The following is a 6298-nucleotide window of genomic DNA, read 5'->3' on the forward strand; positions in this document are numbered from 1 at the left end:
TAAGGAAGTATTCTTACTGTTATACCCTTCACCTTAAAACCCCTAAATTGGTAAAGTACCATGCTTTGTCTCAACCTAAAACTCCATCTCGACTCCGACTACCTATGAAGAAAAGAGGAAAAAGTGTTTTGTAATTCATATCTCGATCCTAACAGCAAGAACAGATGCAGCAGTTGCAGAATATCAATCTTATGAGAAATCACAATCTAGGTTTTGAAAATAGTCCCCTGGTTTCTTCTTCTTCTTCTTCTTCTTCTTCTTCTTCTTGTTGTTGTTAGAGTAATATTCTGGCAATGGCGTTTTCTGATTCTTTAGCTACACAGATTGATAAACAAGCATTGGAGATTGATCGATATATTCTAGTACAGGTAATAAGATGGATTAATTTATTGGGTTGAAATTTTTTATGGGTTATTCTTTAATTGATCGATTACAGTTCTTATTTAGGTTGCATTTGGTAGTCATTCGGTTCCAAAAACGGCGTTTCGTGTCAAAAATAGAATTTTCAGTTTCTGTGTCAAAATTTCGTTTTAAAATAAAAAAATTGGTGTTTGGTGAACCTGTTTCAGGAACGATTACCCTAGTTGTTCACTTTTTTTTTGTATTTGGAATGAAACTGAAATGACGAAATAAGGTTTCGTCATTCGATTATTTTGTTTTTCAAACATTTCTTTTTCTTTTTCTTTTTTTTTCCTTTTTGCTCCCAAAAAACTGAAAAACACCGAGTTGACACCAAAAGCTTTATTCCATTTTTTTGTTCCCATAGAACGGAAAAACTTCATAAACGTTTTTTTGGATGTCTACCAAACGCAGCCTTAGGCACCGTTTGACAATGTTCCGTTTCTACGTTTTCTTGTTCCCAGAAACGGAGAAACCGGCCTAAAAAGCGTTTGATAAAGTTGTTCTATTTCACCCGTTTCTAGAAACATGAATCAAAATTTATGCATATTTACAATTCTAGAAATGATTTTGACGAAACAAGTCTGACTTGTTTCGCCATTTCTAGAAAAGAATTTGAGAGGAAAAAAATGTTATTGTGCCTGATAAATCTCTCAACTACTTAAACGTAAAAAGTGGCAACCAAGCCCTCTCTCCCTCTTGGGCATCTGATGACACTATTGGGTTTTTTAGTGGCATTATGTCTGAAAAAAAACATTTCGAGAAACAGGTTTATCAAACACCAAAAAATCCATTTTTGTTTCTAAAAACGTGAAAAGTCATTTCTGCTATTTCTAGACACATAAACGTTATCAAACAGTGCTTTAGTTGTTTCTATTTCGTGTTTTCTAAACAATAGAAGGAGAGACTCAACTTCCTTGTTCTTGATCCTATGAGAATCGAAAGTTTTGATGGGATCCAGACCCTCTTCTAAGTTTTCCTGTTGCTTGTCAAAAAAAATCATTAATTGCTAACACTGGATTTCTGTAAATCTCCTATTTTTTTAACAGATAAGAGTTTTGAATCTCTCCCTTCAAAATAGAAGCACATTGTTGTCGAAGTTTCCGGATCCGTAGATCCCAGCTCTCAAACTCAAGGGAGAATTTGTATTCTTCTTTGGTTAGAGTGTAGTCAAATTTTATTTTGATGTCAATCCAGAATTCACCTTTCTCCAGCTGGGAGAGAAATAAGGAATTCTGATTTTTGAGGTTTTTTACCCTTTGAAATAAGGAAGACTCAATGCTCTTATTTCTCTATACAATTGGCTTTGTCCATTCAAATAAGTTCTTCAAGAGCAAAGGAAAAATCAACTAGCTATCCTTCGAAGGAGGATGGAATCAAAGATGATGAGCTTATTGAGATAGAAAGATGAAGGCATTGCAAGAGAGTCTAAAAGAACAATGGAGTTGGAAGAATGCTTGAGAAGGGAGGAGATGGAGAATCAAGCATGGCAGAGAGTTGCCAAAGAGAATAAAGCTATGGTATGAGCTCCCTATTGCAAAGGTTTTCAATGGTGGAAAATGTGTTCGTTTAGAGGTTAGTAGAAGGGTCAAAAAAGTCTTTTCATGTTTTAAGTTAATGGTATTACACATTAGGGGTGCAGTGGATATTATTTTCAATTCGTAGAGTTACAGTAAACTATGAACATTTTTAGGGGTGGTACAAGAAAAATTCCCAAAGAAATTTGCAATAGAAGAAAATAAACATTTAATGCAGAAAATGCCTAGAAACAAGCTAGTGCAAAAAGACCACATTACTCCATGTGTGCATTGAAAATGCTTCTACATGTGCTCTCATTAGTCCAATCTTTTAGTTTTTCCTCCGGTAGATCGACAAGGTTCTTTCGTCCTTTGAAATATTAATATGTATCAATAATTATTTTCTAAAGGTTTTAGAAACTATTTATATACCATCAATAGTCTATATTCTCCACGTGTATTTGATTGTTGCTAAGGTGGAACCCATGTGTCAGTGAGATGAGCAACAGGGGTGAAAAAGTGAAAACCCAATTGAGATTTCCCACATTCCCAATTCTCTATTGCATTTGATTGTTGGGGATGGAATAACCTAGGGAAGTGAGGAAAGAGAGATGGAGTATCATGATCTTCTCCAGCTCTGGTCACAGTTGGACAACTTTGCTCTCAAGCAGCAAGGCAAAACAGTAAGAGAGTTGGGATCATGCCGCGAGTTCCATTGTTTTATGCAAGAGAAGAACCACCTTTGAACCTGCCAAATTTATCAAACCCATATACAAAACGTTGAGGTTCCAAATGTAGCAACATTGGGAAAAGAAGAATCAAGCTCATTTGTCTTCTATAGAGTACCCAAATCATTCCATGGGGGATCTTGTGATCCTATCGTTCTTTTTTTTATTATTATTTTTTAACTAACAACATTCTATTTTGATCGATTACAGAAGGTCTAACCTGTAAAATGACGAAGCAAAAGGGATTTTAATCTGAAATCCGAATGGAGAAGAAACAGAAGGGATTATCTCTTTTGATTCTTTGTTGGCTATATATGTTTCGTTTTTTCTGGAGACTGGAGCTTGATTCTTTCTATCAAGCTTATGAGTTCCCTTTCATTTTGTTACTAAAATTCACGGTGGTGAAGCAGTCCGGCTGAATAGTAGTTGTTCGATCTTGGGCAACAGATGTTTGGTGAGCTTGGAAGATGCCATGGAAGGTAGGACAAGAGATCCAAAGATGGAGATTGCAAAAACCCTAGTTTCTTGATAAAGTCCCACCAATTTGGGAGGACTTTGCAAGGCAGTGGGGTTGGAGAAATCGTCGGCCACGTGAAAAAGCTCATTTATTTTAAGGGTAATTTATGATGCCACCCCTTGGAGAATGCCAATATTATATAGACACCCCCTCTCTTTCACCAAATTAAACTTGGACCCCCTACCGTCAGTCATTGTAAAATGAAGAGTTAAAATGACTGTTATACCCTAATCACTAAAACTAATGTTTTAACCCAAGATTTAAAGAAAGAGAGAGAGTAAACCCAAGGCGTCTACCTTATACTCTCTGATTGAGAATTTATGCGAAGAAGAAAACAACGGTGATCGTTACCTGAGTCCAGAAAGGCAGAAACCAGATTCCTGTGAGGGAGGGGCTAGATTGGCTGTCGCTGATGAGGGAAACGTCCTAATCTGTGAGGGAGGGATTACAGGAAAACGTTCAGTGAAAGTAAAGTACCAGAGGAGGAAACTGGTTCAATCTGGGTTCCTTCGGGTCTGAGTAATCGCAGTCACCGAGAAGAAAAAAGGGAGGAGGATCCCACTTCATCCCATAGATTAAAAAAATCCCAACCCAACTCATACAACAAAAACAAACAGATTCAACTGGGAATAAGACAATAGAGAAGAAAAAAGGTCCTCCCCTTCTGTTCAGCCACAGGCACAAGGAAGAAGACAACGGAGAGAAGAGAAAGAGAGAGAGAGACCTTCACCTTCTGATTTGGGCGGTAGCGACGGCGGAGGCAGACTTCTTTGGCATATGGACTTGAAACCTCACGCATCTGACGATTTTTCGATCGTTGTCGTTCAAGCTAACTCTTCCCTTGAAGATCAAAGCAAAGTCTTCACATCTCCTTCCACCACTTATGTTGGCGTCTACGACAGACATGGTGGCCCTGAAGCTTCTCGATTCATCAATAACCATCTCTTCCCTTATCTTCACAGTAACCCACCTTCCCAATTTTCCTTTTTCTTCATTCTGTTTTAGATTATTCTATTGGTTAATGAGAACTTACTCAATTTGTTCTTTGTTCCACTATCTCTACAGGGTTTGTGGCGGAACAAAGGGGATTGTCAGCGGATGTCATGAAGAAGGCTTTTGATGCCACTGAGGAGGAGTTCTTGCATTTGGTGAAGCGTTTGTGGCCCGCCTAGCCGCAGATCGCTTATGTGAGTTCCTTTTGTTTGGTTGGTGCCATTTCCGATGATATGTTGTATCTGACCAATCTTGGGCACTCGAGGGCCGTTCTTGGGCGGAAGGCATCTGTGGGTCGAAGGATTCCGATGTTGACGGAACGCTTGTCCACCGATCATTATTTTGCAGTGGAGGAAGTAAGGAAGGAGGTGGAGGCGCTTCATCCGGATGATTCTCATATTCTCGTTTACAATCGTGAAGTTCGGCAGGTTAAGGATATAGGACTAGTATCAAAGTATACATAGGTTTAAGTATTAAAGGCATTTTGGTATTTGAAATAAAATATATTAGCTGACATCAGCCTTCTTGGTATATTCTGTGACACTGACGGTAGGGGGTCCAAGTTTAATTTGGTGAAAGAGAGAGGGAGTCCCTGTAATATTGACAATCTCCAGGGGGTGGCATTGTAATTGTCAACCCAAAGTCCTACCAATCAAACAACCTAACATCTCATTGGAGTGGAAAAATTTGAACTACTATTCCACCCCTACCATTCTACCCCCATCAAAATCCTTTCAATCAAAGGGGACCTTGATGATTATTTCTTTTTTTTTTTTATGGAAAAGGAAAAGCATAATAATTAGTTAAGGAGTTTGTTTAACAGATGATCAGGGATCATCATTAAGGATTTTCGACTTATCGCGTCTAGAGCTATGTACTTCAACGTAAGGATGATATTGTTATTAGGCATAATACATAGATTAGGCCCTGACAAAAAATTATCAGTAGTCTGCAAAAGAGGGATTGCAGTCCATGGCCAACAACTAATGTCATTGGTTCCCCTTGATTCCTTAATTCCCCTATGTCGGTCCATGTCTCATCCACCTTCCGTTGCTTTTGTCAACCCATATAGGAGACTCCTTGTTGTTGCTTCCGTACCATTTTCTTGTCAACATATAGTTAGCATAGAGTAAGAGGCAATTTCCTTTTGATATTAGGGCTATTGCCCAACCTAATATATATTTTAAGACAAAATTCGAGGTAACAGGTAGATTTGTTTTTTGGCAAGGTTTCTGGGGTAGACACATCACATTTTGTTCATCATTAGTGATCGATAAGAGAGGTTCATAAATCTACTTGTTTAAGAATATAGTATGGGTTGGGTTTTTGATCGCCAAAGAGCACCTGATTCCTATGTAGCCAAATATGATAACACATTATAATGAATACATTGAAGAAATGAATCAAATTATTTTTTGGGATAATATTGGAATTGAAGAAATACATAAAAACTGAAGAGAAATAATTGTTATTAAGAAGATCGTTTTTGAGACCCAAAGGTCCAGCAACCCAGATTCTTCTAGAAAACTCGCATGTACGTGAGAAACAGATGACAAGTATTCTTGCTTTTGTTGTGGCACAAACCATGGTGATCAATTATAAATTTTATGCTCATAGGTATATTATGTTATACTTTTTTATATTATAAAATGGAGGGACTAAATGATAGGAGGAAACTATTTTTTCGTTCTGCAAGAAAAAAAAAATGAAACTATATTTTTGGTGGGCTTCATTGCTATCTTTTATTTTAAGTGTCCTTAAGAGTAATTATATTTAGGGAAAATGATTGACACAATAGTGGGGTGTAAGAGCATCTTGTATACCATAATCTTACTAATAGTCTGATAAGACAAAAGTCATCTCAGCCATTTGTTCTTGTTGTTGTAGCATCACTCACCCACCACCGCCTCCACAACGGTCTCTTCTGCCCATCTTCCCATCATATTTGTCTGTGACTTCCCTTCCCTTCCCCTTCCCCTGCACCATCCCCATCCCTCCCCTGGCAACCGCGGATTTGGATCCACTATCCTATATAATTGCCCTAAGAGTCATCCCATCGTCCATGGGGTGATCTGATGGTGGGGATGTGGGATGACCCATGGGGATGTCCCCAGGGGAGTTATCCCAAACTCTTGCAGACCCCT

The 6298-nt window shown here is 38.2% G+C and overlaps 1 pseudogene; it reads left to right on the forward strand.

Annotated features, from left to right (window-relative positions):
* Nucleotides 1–293: 293 nt before the first annotated feature.
* On the forward strand, nucleotides 294–4618 carry LOC122068278 (annotated as a pseudogene).
* The last annotated feature ends 1680 nt before the right edge of the window (nucleotides 4619–6298 follow it).

This window comes from Macadamia integrifolia, unplaced genomic scaffold (genome assembly GCF_013358625.1).
Source record: "Macadamia integrifolia cultivar HAES 741 unplaced genomic scaffold, SCU_Mint_v3 scaffold367, whole genome shotgun sequence".
In the NCBI taxonomy this organism is placed as follows: Eukaryota; Viridiplantae; Streptophyta; class Magnoliopsida; order Proteales; family Proteaceae; genus Macadamia; species Macadamia integrifolia.